This window comes from Mustela nivalis (assembly GCF_964662115.1).
Source record: "Mustela nivalis genome assembly, chromosome: 1".
Lineage (NCBI taxonomy): Eukaryota > Metazoa > Chordata > Mammalia > Carnivora > Mustelidae > Mustela > Mustela nivalis.
Genome location: NC_139020.1, coordinates 72,908,551 through 72,923,201, shown reverse-complemented (window position 1 = coordinate 72,923,201; position 14,651 = coordinate 72,908,551).

The window sequence follows — 14,651 nt, the reverse complement described above, 5'->3', positions numbered from 1 at the left end:
TATGTGTATCTGGTTTAAATTAGAGAATGAAATTGAGTCTCTGATTTTTCTCTCCAAATTCAGAAAATAAAATTTAAATACCTAGATAGATGGCAAAATAACCTGAATGGTTTAAGAAATGAACTCAAAAAGAAAATAGTAATAATGGTAAAAAGCTAAGTTATTTTTCAAGGTCATTGTCACTTAAAATAAATTAGTTTTTCTCATCTATAGTGACGTTTAACTAGATATGCCAGAAAATCTATATTATTTTACTCTTCATGAACATTTTCAAAGTTTCAAGTGTATAATGGAAATTGCTTTTAAGTGTTATATTTTTACTTTGATGAAATAATCTTTGGACACTCTTTTGACAAACAAGTACTATGTTTTTACTCTTAGTATTATATCAACATTGCCCCATAGAGCTGATCCTTTATTTGTAGATTTTATTATGATAGAACAGAGTGGTTTACAGAGAGGGAATGTGTAAATAAATCACAGCTTCCTAAAAAAATACAGACACCGTTAGAAAATTTCCACTGGCAGTGAAACTTGTTTTGAACTATATTTTTATTTCAAAATAAATGTAACTTACTGAGATTCACATTCCTTAAGTAACTGGGGAACAGAAAAGAAAAACAAAGAAGTGGAATGAAGTCATAAATTGTAATTGACCCTAAATGTAATATCATTCTTAACCTGAAAGATTTAGTTTCGGTTTAAAAGGCAAAAATGGAAACTAAGTATATTTTAAACACTTGTGCTAATTTATAATCTGCTCTAAAGACATAATTATTGTTTGTCATTGAGGAAACTGTATGTATTAGATATGTTAAGTGATCTCTTATGCCTATGACCAAAAAACGATGAATTATCCAAAATCCTGTAGACAGACACAATGAAACAACTTATTGCTATTAAAAATGTCATTAGTATCAGGAATGTAATATAGATTTCATCCATTAAAGCATCACTTATGAATTTATTATTTAGTCATTATTTCAAATTTTAAAATAAATAGATAAACTTTTAAATTCAGTATTTAGTAAGTTTTAGGAAACACTTATTTTCTATTAAGTATGGGAATTATGGAAAACCTAAGTATACATTGGTGCAAGAATCACCAAACGTTTGAAGCAATAACAATACTCCTCTTAGAAAAAACAAAAAGTCCTGAATTTCACCTATTGCCTTTTCGAAAGAATTGCAATTATACCAGTCTGTTCATTTTATTTTTAAAGTAAAATTAGCATTTATAATGACAATTTTAAAAACTTGGCATAGATATTCAAATAATATCTACCAAATATTGTGATCTAATAAATCCAAACATAATCACACCTGTTTAGGATATTTTTTTTTCCATTTTTACCCCCCTAAGGGATAAACTGAATTTGTCATGTTATTGATAATGCCTGATTTTCAGGAATAGTGATTTTATAGTAATAATAATGATTTCACTCTGTACAGAATCATGATCTAACAAAAGCATCCTGAACTAAGGAAACTTGACATCACAAGATTGTCTTTTATGTGCTGTGTATTAAAAGACCATTTTATTAGTCACTTCAACATGAATAAGCTACGATAATCAGGCAAATGGAGGGTTGGTCTTTCAAGAGTCTATCATTAATGACACTGAAAAGTTTAAAACTAATGCTTAGAATTTGATAGTTGGAGAAAATTATTTATGGAATAATTTGCATTGTGATTTCAGAGCCAAAGTTTGATGCATGACTTTTATTGTATTTGAAACTCAGTGAACACCCCGGTTATCTGTGTCCACAAAAGGAAACCACGCATTTCCATTTCTAAGTATACACAGATACCAGAAGGTTACCAAATATAACAAAATTAAATTATTTAAAATTGTGATCTATGACAATTATTTTTTAATTCAATTCTTGAATAAAGTATTGGGCTCTAGATGTGACCATCTGTACTTTCTTGTCTTTGGGATATTGCAAAACTTCAAAAAACACTACTGGGTATTTTGGGGAGAATAGCATGTAATAAGAAATTTTAGTGCTCTAAGTTTGAATCCTGTCTCAATCATCTATTAGTTTTATATCCCGAGTAAAAGAGATTAACCATTCTCAATTTCCTGAATCGAAACAAAAAAGGATAATAAAATTTACCTAAAAGAGAGGTTTTTGAGGACTAAATGAGAAACACATAGAAAAGCTAGCACAATGTCTGTCATTGGTCATAGACTAAGAGTTCAATATCACTCTTTCTGTTCACATTCCTTCCAAATATGAAATTACATCTGTTTTCAAGCTTTGTGGTTGTCATAACTCCAAATCTGAAGAAATACTTTCCCTAAATCACAGGTTCTAATTATAGATTATCTTGTTGATCAGAATATTTTGGACCTTCTTGAAGTTGGACTCCTGTGTTGTTAAGACTTTTGTTGGAACAACTTACACTTATATCCACAAATTATTAACTAATAAGAAAAAAATGAAAACTATATTTCCTGTGGCTAAAATGAAAACTTTCAGAAGAACATTATCAGTGTCAGACTGGTTGCCACTAGTATTTGTCCTTCCTGAAGTGACAGTATTGGTCTAAGCAATATGTATGGTTTTCAGTGTAACCTTGCAAATACAAAACAAAACTGGAAAAGAGACTAGAAGAACAACCAAACAGAAGAGCACACGGTTGGACCCAGAAAAAGAACCAAGGGAGGAAGAGTAAGAAATAAGACCTAAAAAAGAAATAACCACCAGGGAAGAAGGGTAGTTAACATCATTAGCAGAGTTCAGGAGCAATAAGACTAAAGATTGGAAATTGATTTTGATCAGTAGGTCATTGTTGATCAACATGAGTATAATTTTTGTGTAGTAGTCTAAGCCCATCTAAAGGGTTAAAGGAAGATTGGATGTTTGCTTTGCCAAATAGCTGTGACTGAGTCCACATGGACACCCATGTTCCAAAATTCAATGGAAAGTTTTAATTTTTCTTGAACTCTAAGCCAGATATGGTGCTGTTGACAACTTTTCTTCTTAGAAAATCATCTTCCTTTGGTTTGATTTATACTAACATTTCTATTGTTCTAACCCTGGCTGCTTGTAATGCTCTGTTGCAGACATCCTCCTATATAGACCATCCACTGTGTAATTATTCTTTTGGTCTTAGGCCCTATTCTCATATTACTTTATAATCTCTTCCCATACAACCTTATTTTTGTCTATAGTTTAATTGATCAATTATACCCAAATGATTTATCTCTATCCAATACTTTACTTTTGAGCTTCAGGCCTATACCCAGCTACTTACTCAAGTACTCCACCAAACTCATGGCATTTTATAGAATCCTACCTTCAAAAACTTAAATTCTCAATTGCAGAAAATAGATCCACCATCTATACAATTTCCTAAGCCAGACTTGAATCATACTATATCCAGTCCATCACTAAGTCCCATCAGTTTCTGTTTCTAAGTGTCTCCAACCGTCTATTCTCCTTACCAAGTTCATTCTCTGTACATGGAAAGGATGATTTGTTCAATATTCAAAACACATTAGAAAATGTCTTCCATTTTTAGCACCTCATCACCCCTGTTTTAAGTGATTTAACTAATTTTAGAATAATGACTGAAATATGTATTAGAACATACAAAACTCAGAATGTTTTGTCTCTTTCCTATCTGTCTATAAGCCCAAAGGAGATAAAAGCAATAACTGTTCAAAGTTGAGTCAAGTGAAAGGTTATTTCAGGATAAAGGATAAGTCTACATTCTTGAACTTGGGAAGACAAGACCCATTAGAGAGAAATGTATTAAAATCTAAAAGGTAGTAATCAAGGTAGTATGTAGTAATAGAAGAGGGAAGATAGAGAGAAATAGATTGAAATCTAAAAGGTAGTAAAGGTAGTAAGACTCAAGGTGGAAAGGTAGTAAATGAAGAATCAAGATCTTAGTAGTAGGAGTAAATAGAGATAGTTTACCATGTAAGCTTACTAGTGAATAAAAAAGGGTAAAATCTTAAATTTAAATATGAATATGTACTTTCATAATTGTTTTCAATTAAATTATATATTAACTATGACTGATTATAGTTTATTTGGGCATAGACATTAAAATTCATTACAAGATAAGATGTGAGTAAATATTTATTACTGGGCTTCAATTTAAAATATTGTATCATGTTCTAGAAATGCATTTAAACACAAAGAATTATTTGCTCTATAGTCTTAAATGTCTATGGTTTCTTAATTTACATTTTCAATGAAGCATAAAGTTGCAATTTAGTATAAGATTATTTTTAGTTTACTAGAAGACTTTTTGTGAATTTTGGAAATCATACAATGCTATCAGACAATTTTTGGTTGACGACATAAAAACCAGCACTATCCTAAAAAGATGAAAATTTACACTATTAAAAACGGTCAATAAAGAGCTGCAGGCTCTGAGGGCAATTCCAGTTATTAGCAGATGTATGCTCTTGTGAGTATACAAGTACCTCTTCATATCTATTTAACACTTGTAAAGTGTCACTGTGTAAACTACTTTCTGGGATGAAGCCAAGCACTTTGGAAGCTGAATTAAGTCAGGCAACTAAAGGTCTATTTATTTCACTGAAACAGTGAATAGTGTATGAACTAGAAGAAGAATATGATTCAATAAGTATTAAATAATTTGTTTCTGTGTAATTTTACCTGAGATGTGACTGTCAAGTATGGGATTGATTTTTAGGTGCATATTTGAACATAAAAACCCTCATAACTGCTATTTATAAAGAGACTAATCTTGAGATAGTGCATGTTTACTTCAATAATGATTCCAGCAATTAAGAAAATTTGAGAATCCTCTTTTGGAATTAATTTCAAAGTAAGATTATTGGTCAAACATGAAATTCCCTGAACATTTTTGTTCATAAATTTCTTTGGAATAAAATTTGATTTCCTGGGTTCTTCACCAACTTTTCTGTTTTCTTACTAAAGTTGGAAAATGTACGGTGGTTTGTAAAAAGAAATAAATCATTTACAGGTGTCAGCTATTTGCCATGTAAAAGAATACCCTAAAATAGAAGTTACATAAATATTTTGAGGGTTAGCATCCTCATCTGAATACATTTCTAGTTGTTAGGTGTATAAACATTTACTGATCCCTGACCACATCACCACCAATACAATCAATAAACTCAGTAAGAATCAGCAAAAGTCCTAGAGTCTGGGAAAGAAATTTTGATAAAGTTCTATAGATATAGCAGAAATAGAACCATATTAAATACAATTACTTTAATCAGTCCATCTTTAAAAACAATATGACCAGAGAATACATTAGGCTGCTTATAAATAAAGAAAACTTGAGTTTAAGACCTTTTTTTCTTTCTCTCTTTCTTTCTTTTTTTAAGACATCTTTCTCTTGCATTTTAAATGCAAGAATTCAACAAAGATTGCCTTTATATTTTGAGGGGATAAAACCCATTCATAATACACATTCCTAAATAGGCAGGATTTAAACAAATATCCATATATTCTTCCTGAAATTATTTTTATTAATTGGACTGTGATCCAACTGCCTTAGAGAAATTGCAAACCTATGCAATACAAAGATGAGTGGTGAGTATTGAAGCTTACTCAATAATTTTTAGGTCAATGCATTAATCTATTTATTTATTTCAATCCCTATCATGAGCCAAGTCAGTTTTGAGATGTCTGAAAATGGGATGAAAGAGCCTCATGGAAGGAGGCAGAGAGAAAAAGTAGCAGAGAAGACTGTGAGAAGGCTGTCACTACAGATTTCAGAAGTAGTAGCAAATACTTTCTGAAGATGAGAGGCATAACCTAAAGTTGAAGTATCTGTATCTTTTTTAAAACAGCAAGAGCAGGAGCAGAGGTGAACTGCTGAGCTCTATCTAGATTGGATTTGGTTTATAAAAACAGAGAAAGTGGAGTTCTGTGAAGCATCTCAGAGACACAGAATGTGGTGCAACAGAGAAGAACTTAGACTTGCATTATGAAAATCAACCATCTGGGTTACTAATGAGATATGTCTCTCCCAAAGGAAACTCTTGTAAATAGGTGATCCAGAAAAACCCTACTAATTTAACAGTGGACTTAAAAAAAGACAAGCAGAGCTTGGATTAAAGAAGTCACCATCATTACAAAAGAAAAGAAGTAGTGTAACTTTCCAATAGATGAAATATACTCACCAGAAAAATGTTGCTGATCAGCTTATTTAAAAATATAAACAATATGGTTTCCTGGGTGGCTCAGTGGGTTAAGCCACTGCCTTTGGCTCAGGTCATAATCTCAGGATCCTGGGATTGAGTCCGGCATCGGGCTCTCTGCTCACGAGGGAGCCTGCTTCCCTCTCTCTCTCTGCCTGCCTCTCAGTCTACTTGTGATCTCTCTCTGTAAAATAAATAAATAAAATCTTTAAAAAATATATAAACAATAATTACCCATTTTTTAAAAAATAATGAAATTCTTGTTTCTTTAGAGGAAGACCTCAAAGTGGAAATACAAAAATTCAGGAAGAAAATGGAAAAATAATAAAATAAAATAAAACATGATCTGCCTGAAGTCCAAAAAGATGAAGAGGAAAATGATGTAAAAGAATATAAAAGAATTTTTTTTAAATAGAAAAAAACAAAGGAAAATGAGAACTAAGTAAAATGCCTCAAAACACAGAGAAGAATTTTAAAAGTAACTAAAATTAAGTAGAAATTTTAGAGGGGCTAAAAAGTTTTAGAAAAAGCAATTGTTATAGAAGAGAAGCTGAAGGGATTAACATTCACATAAATAAATATTAAAAATAATCCAAAAGAGTAGAACAGAATAAATATTTAGGTATATATACTTCAAGAAAACTTTTGTGAATTAAAGATTTGAATTAGCATACTTAAAATGTCAAAACAGTCATGTGAACATCTACCAATAATCTTTCTACAAGTGTTTATTTGATTATGAAAATAATTAGACTATAAAGAAAAGCCCACAAAAAATAATTTACTCATAACTCCACCAGAGATGCTAATCATTAATGTTTATTATATCTGTTTCAATTTTCCTATACTTAACTCTGCATACAATATAATATATAACATATAATTTAATATTATATATGAAAAATATAGTATACAATAAAAGATGTAATATATAAAATTATACTTAGACCTTTTTTTACATTAAATAAATATGTTAGGTATATTTAAACCCATTTTTAATTCTAATCTAAAATTATGTTGAAAAACACTCTCATGCTTATGGTAAAAAAAATTACACGGAACAAAATTGCATTAAGTGAAAAGCTAATCATTTTCCCATCTCGGGCTTTTTTTCTCTTATCTTTCCAGGTATTTACACAAATGGAAACATACTATAAGCAAAATCTGGACATTTTTTCCATTAATAATGCATTTATTTACAGACTCTCAAAGGGTCAAACATCAACAGTGTAAGTCTACTCTACCCTTTTTGATGGCCACATGATATCACATTAAAAGAAGGTACTATAATTTGCTTAAGTATACCATTAGCTTATTTTTTATCTTTAGCTTTTCCAACAATGTTGCCATGGATATCCTGCATATAAATATAAGATATGTGCTAGTATTTCTGTAAGATAAATGCCCAGAAATGCAATTGTCGGGTAAAAATATAGGCACATTTAAATTTTTTAGAGCTATTATCATATGAATCCCCAAGTTTGTTACCATTTTCCATATTCATAAAAATAGAGTGAAGCCACTTATATTCTTTCACCCTCACCACACTGTACATACCATTTTTAAAAAATCTCCACCAATATGATAAGTGAAGCAATAGTACTTCTTTGCTATTTAACTAAAATTTTAAAATCATAAGGTTGTGCATCCATACTGTCAACTTGCATTTTTTTTATATGAAAATTGACTGTTGATGAACATTTCTCATTTTACTATTGGGTGATTATTGTTTTCATATTGATTTACAAGAGCTCTTTATATATTAAATAAATCAATATTTCTGCATGTCATATATGTTACAATTAGTCTTTGTCAGATTGCAGTTTCTTTACAGATGTTGGTCATTTCTACTTCTATAGGTAAAACTTTTTAACTGTAATGAGTGAAAAGTACTTTGTGACTTAATTATAAAGGCTTTCTTCCTCTATAATTCAATTTTTACTTTTCATAATTTCCTCTGCATTTAAACTCCTTTATTAAAAGTACTGCATAGTATCTCATGGTATTGATGAATCTAATTTTTTAGCCTATCCCTTGTTACTGGTTATTTGGTTATTTTATTCCTTTTTTTTTTTTAATTCTGGGCAGTATTGAGAAGAATATCTCTATGTTTTATATATATTATTATAGTTATGGCTTTCCAAATTGTAGATCATAATTATAATTACACTATAATTAGTGTCAAATAGCATTCTTGCGTTTAATATTTTACATTTGTAGCCTGCCAAATGGCCCTCCATGAACATTATAATGATTTACATGCCCACAAGCAATATATGTGAAATGTCATTTTTTGATACCATTACCAAAGCTGAGTATTATTACTTTTAAATACATTTTTCAATTGTAAGTTTTACGGTCAAACTTATCTCAGAACAAAAAATTGCATTATTCATCCCCAGTCCTTTGTCTTTTTCTTTAGACTTCTGTTCTAGTACTTTTTATTCTAAACTTAGTTTGTTTTCTTTGCCACTCAGGCAAAAGATTGACTCCAAGGATAAAGATGCCCCCTGGGCAAATGAGAGAGAAATTGCACAAAGAAAAATTCAGGTTGCTGCTTTTCCAAGTAAGAGGATCACTCTTTTCTAGAACATATTTAGATGCTTCTTTTCTTCAGTCTAACAGCCCCATGTTTTGTATTGAAATAAAAACATCTTCTCAATTGCATTATGTCTCCTTCCACAGCCCATTTAAACTTCTATTGTATTCTGTTCTCACTTGTCTGGGGAAAAGATGGACTATGTCTATGAGGCTGAGTGAGGCTCTAACTCCATATCATTTGCTTACATCCTCATCATCATGGGTGGCAGAGAAGGGCAATTCATTCCCTCTCCACTGAAACCCTTCCCTCACATGTGGTGCAAAGCTCCAGGCAGACAGGCTGGAGACTTGCATGTCCTCCAAAGACTGCAGTTGTAAAACCGCTCTTGCAAGATCAGACCCTTGCTAATTACAATACCAACATCTATTAACTTTTTCATTCATCACCAATTTTCATTCATTTCTTAAGGCTAATACTAATTGCAACTTAAAAAAAATAATAATGCTAAATAGGGCAAGCAATCTGGGAACCCAAATGGTATATTCCCCTCCTGATACACATTCTCTCATTAGACACATTCACAGAGGAGGAAAAAAAAAATCCTTCCAAAGTGCTGGCACTGCAAATTATTATTTTTATAAATTATATTTGTTCTAGGGTTATTGAATATACTATTTTTTTTTAACTTATAAAGTGAGAGTTTGGGGATAATCGACTTGGTAAGCAGTCTCAACGGAGAATTTAAAATGAGGGAAAACATGGTGAAGAGGAAATAATAAGGGGAGGAAAGTACTAGATCTTGAAAAGTAATCTGGGATAAACCAAAGGGACTTTTAATAAACATGATCTTTGTTAAATTTGCTCTGGATATAGCCAGCAAAGATTCCAGAAATATTTTGCTACTTAAGAAAATAACCACTTCCCTAAAATGATTTTCCCGCCTGGCCTGTTATCATCTAGCTACAATTATCATATCAACATGTTAACTAAAATAAAATAAAACAGATATGTCCTAATGGCATGAGAAGGATACAGTTTTATAGTTCCTTGATTTATCAGTTTGGTAAGAATCTTTGTTTATTATAAGGACATGTTTATCCTTATAATTAGTCATTTCCTAGTTAGGAAAATAAGAACCCTCATTTGTCCCCGTTACTTCCTGAAACTTTTGACCACGGGATAAGTTTCCATTATTCAAAATCGCATTCTGGCCTTCTACTTCCTAGGCTATGTTTGCCATCTGTCAGAAGCCATACTAGCAGTTCATTTTATTACAGAATGGGTTAAAGTTGAAGGAAGTAAACAGAGTAGTATAGGAGTTAATAAACTCTGGTGTGTGTTCAGGCAAATGTCAACTAACTTGAGATGATAATCACCCTTACTGCTCTTCAGCTGTGTATGGGTGGCATCCAGATATGGGTTCCTCTGGTTCATTAGCTGTATTCAATTGTTGAAGATGAGTTTGGGGTGTTGAGGTAATCCAGAGAAGTCACGGAAGCTGAGGTGATTCCCTAAGGATGGGAGGGATCCTCAAGCACAATGTCCTTAGCTCTTTGGACTTGTTCACAGAGTTTCTTTCCATTCAACACCCAGTCATGTTCAAATTTTCCAGAGCTGGGGAAGACCCTGTTATAGGAGCCATCTGATGACCACTCAAGGACTCAATATTTCCATATGGCAGGTTTGAAGAGCTTTCTGACCCAAGTTTGTAGGTTTCTTTCATCAGTAATCAAAAAATGTGCTTCAACAAAGAGAAGAGGGAAATAGAAACAAAAGGTAATTTGTTTTATTTTTATTGTTTACTTTTATTGTTAATACTGGCCTTATAAGAATTGCAAACACAATTAATTCAACACTTTATTACACAATAAAATAAGAGTCATAATGAAGTTTACTCAGAAGTACTGCTTGTCAAATTATAGCTTCTGAAATATGATTGCCTGCAGCAAGGCCAGTGAAGGCAAACACTTATTCAGTGCCCCAGTTAAGATTATGGAGTGTGAGAGTAAATGAAAGGCAAAATAGCTCAAAATAAGAAATATGTCAGTTACAATGCAAGTTTTCTTGCCATCAATCAGCTTCTTTTAAAAAAAATCTAAAAAGGCCTGCAATGCTTCCTTTTATCACTGTTCCTCATTTTGGTTATAGGGCCAGGTGGTATCCTACTGAACCTTTGTATTTGGTGCTATGTTACTGTCTTTTTTGTTGATTACAACTTTTGACACAGTACTGAGACCACCTCCCCATCCCCTGCCCCCCCCACTACTCCAGCAAAAGTAGCATATGGGGCTGGACCTCCTTTCTGTGATCCAGGGAAGAGGCACCTATTCATTCCAGTACAGTCAGCATTCCTCTGGTAAAATACCATGTACATCTTAAGTAAATGTGAGCACTGGAGTTAAGCAGATGCATCATATTTGTAGCAAAATATAGATACCCTAAATCTTTAATGAGATTTTTAAAAAACCTTAATAGACGGAATTGACAAAAAGAAAAAAAGAAAAAAAAAACAAATTAAAAAACCTTCCATAAGGCACCAGACACCGAATTTCACTGCTAAATTCTTTCAAACATTCAAGACCACAAGTTTTTATATATTTAAACTCTCTAAGAGGTTCTTTCACAAATTAAGTCCTCACCATTTGTTTTCCAAGCCAAAGTAATAAATTATAAAGAGAATAGTTCAAAAACACTAGAGTGGACAATTTACATTCAAATAAACATAAAAAAATAAAACCTTTTATTACTCAATAGTTTGATTCTCTGCCCAGAAAACAAAGTTAATCTTTGTTTAATAAAATGTCCAAGAGCTATAGAAATAATTTGGATTCATTAATGAATGTATTATAATATCATTATTTCAACTTCATCTAGTTGGGCTTTCTAAAAAAGAAATGCAAGGAAGATTCAATATTAAGAAATCTATAATTTTTTTCAATATATGAGCATCTTGATAAATGTATGAGAAACATTTTATATAAACTTTATGACTAGTTTTTTTTTAAGATTTTGTTTATTTATTTGACATAGATCATAAGTAGTCAGAGAGAGAGGGAGGGAAGCAGGCTCCCCAGTGAGCAGGGAGCCCACTGAGGGGCTTGGTCCCAGGACCCTGAGATCATGACCTGAGCTGAAGGCAGAGGCTTTAACCCACTGAGCCACCCAGGGGCCCTGACCAGGTTATTTTTAATAGACTTTATTTTTTAAGGAAGTTTTAGGTTTGCAACAAAAATGAAGGCACAGACTTTTCTTATTACCCCCTGCTTGCACAAATGCATAGCTTTTCCAACTATAATCCCCCATTAGATGAAAAACCTACATTGATTATGCTTGATGAACCTATACCGACACATCATTATCATCTAGTCTGTAGTTTGCATCAAGGTTAACTCCTTATGTCATATATTCTATAGGTTTGGAGAAATTTGGAATGAAATGCATCCAGTACTATGGTATCATGCAGGGTAGTTTCTCCTATTCATCTCTCCCTCTCCCCTAACCCCTGGCAATTTTTAACCTCTGATATTTTTTACTCTTTCCATAGTTTTTCCATTTTTGGAAAGTCATATAGCTTTTCAGGTTGGCCTCTTTTGTTTGCTAAAATGTATTAAAATTTCTCCAGAGGGAGTGATGTCAGCATGATAATGGAATAGGATGTCCCTCATTCATATCGCCCTATAAAATGATAATTTGTTAGCCACACACAAGAAAAAAGAAAAGTCTTTAAAAAGCCTTTGTGAGAGCTTTGGGATCTGGGTAGGAGATTGTGAAACCTAGTGGAGTCCAAGACCAAGGAGGACTTTTTTGAGAAAGCAGGCCAGTGCCCAAGTGGCTGACTTGATGACTGTTGTCCCAGTTGTAAACTGGAAAAATAGTTCCATCCCTACAGCCTGATTTGACTTTGATCCTGCTTTTTGCAGGAGGGACCAAAGAAGAGTCAAGTGTGTTCATGCCTTTAGCAGTAGACCCATAGCTTTTGGCCTACGGTATGGATCATGAAGTGACTCTGTGACCCAGCTCTGGGCCCACTCAGCTCTGATCTGAAAGCAAAGCCACCAAACTCAGTCCGACTTTTGGTTCTGAAATGGCCCTTGTAACTGGACTCCAGTCCTCCCAGCCATAGTCCATATGCAGTCCTGCCAGGCTGGACACCCACTAGGAGGCCTACAACAGTGCCTCTGAGTAATAGGTAACCAACTGATAGATAGCATCTGACAGCTGATGGCCAGTGACTCAACTCCAGCCCCTCTCAGCTGTGTAGTTTTGCTCCCCAAGAGACCCAGCAGGAAAAAAAACCCCAGCTGTGCACTCAGAGTTAAGCTTACAAATTGGTCTGTCTGTAGATCCTGGAACAGTTTTATAACTTAGCTTCAGGACCTCCTTGCTGTGATCAGGGGCAGTCTTGCTTAGCTAGGAATCTGGCAAGAGACATACCCCTTTGTACCTCTAAAGCCAGGTCAGTAGACTTTTGTCTTGACTGCTAATCCTGAAGCAGTCCTGGGACTCAATTCCAGCCCCTCTCAGCCACCTCAAGACCAGTTCTGCCTATCCAGGGACCCACACACTAACCCCACAGGAGTCCTTCTAGGGACTTGACAGAGCCACACCATTCACACATCTAGTAACAGGCCCACTGTTTGTGGACCCAACTGCAGACCCTAAAACATACTCTTGTTTCTAAACCATCACTTATGAACAAAGTTTCAAACACCCCAAAACCAGACAATATTCACATATGCCTGAGCCCCTAGTAACAGACCAACCAACAGTGAACCTGTGAACTACATGATTTCTAATTTCATGGATTAATATCTATCTCTTCTCCACATCATGACATTCTCTCAGAAAAAAATACAAGTAAAATTTGATTCAGTAGAAGTGATAATTTTGAACTGCTAAAACTAGTTTAAAAAAAACCAGAATATTTGTACTAAGATAAATTCTAATGCCAAAATAATTCAAATGGAATGTCTTATAGTGTTGGTTCTTTTGAGCTTCCAATTTTGCTGAATCTAGTTATGTTCAGAAAGTTCAGGATGGGAAAAATAAAGCAAAACATAATTATTGAAGATGATATTAATTTATCTCCAATTTCTACTATAAGATTGGTGTTAGTTATGGTGGTGAAAGTAGCAGGGTGTTACAATTTAGTATGTTAAATTCTCATTTTCATGTCTTTCTAATCTTGTGATAATGCATTCATAGCTGATGAGACTAATGTAGTATAATAGAAAACACTGGAAAAATACATTCATGACTTAGTAATCTTGGGCAAAACTCTCAAATTTTATTTATTTATTTGTATGGCAGTGGAAATACTACCTTTGCTTTGAAATTACAGAATACCTATCTACTGCAGAATATCAAGAAGAAAAAAATTAAAGGACTAGAAATAACTTTCAGATTAAATATTGCTTTCATTTAAAAAATCCAAAATAATTTTCACATAAATAATTTAAATTAATAAGAAACAGCAATATTTCTAGAAACAAATATATATAAATCAATTTCCATATATTAAAAACAAATAAAAAATAGTTTTTAAAAGATTTTCAGTGATATAAATCCTTAAAAATAAATTTAACAAAGATACAAAAAAATTGCAAAGGATTATAAAACATTATTAAGTGATATTAAAATCTAAACAAATGAAGAGATATACCACCCTCATGAATCAGAAGGCTCACCATTTTACAGTTATCAATTTTTTGTAAATGTATCTATAAAATCAATGCATCTCATAGTGTTATAAAAGGATTTTTTGTGTGTGTGTGGAAGTTAATAAACTAATTGTAAAATTTGCAAAGAGTCAGGAATAGCCAGGACACCCTTGCAGAAGATTAAAGAGCTTGCTTTACAGTATATCAAGTCTTATTATAAATATGTAATATAGTATACAGGATTGTATTAATATAAAGATAGACAAATATATCCTTACACATACATGAA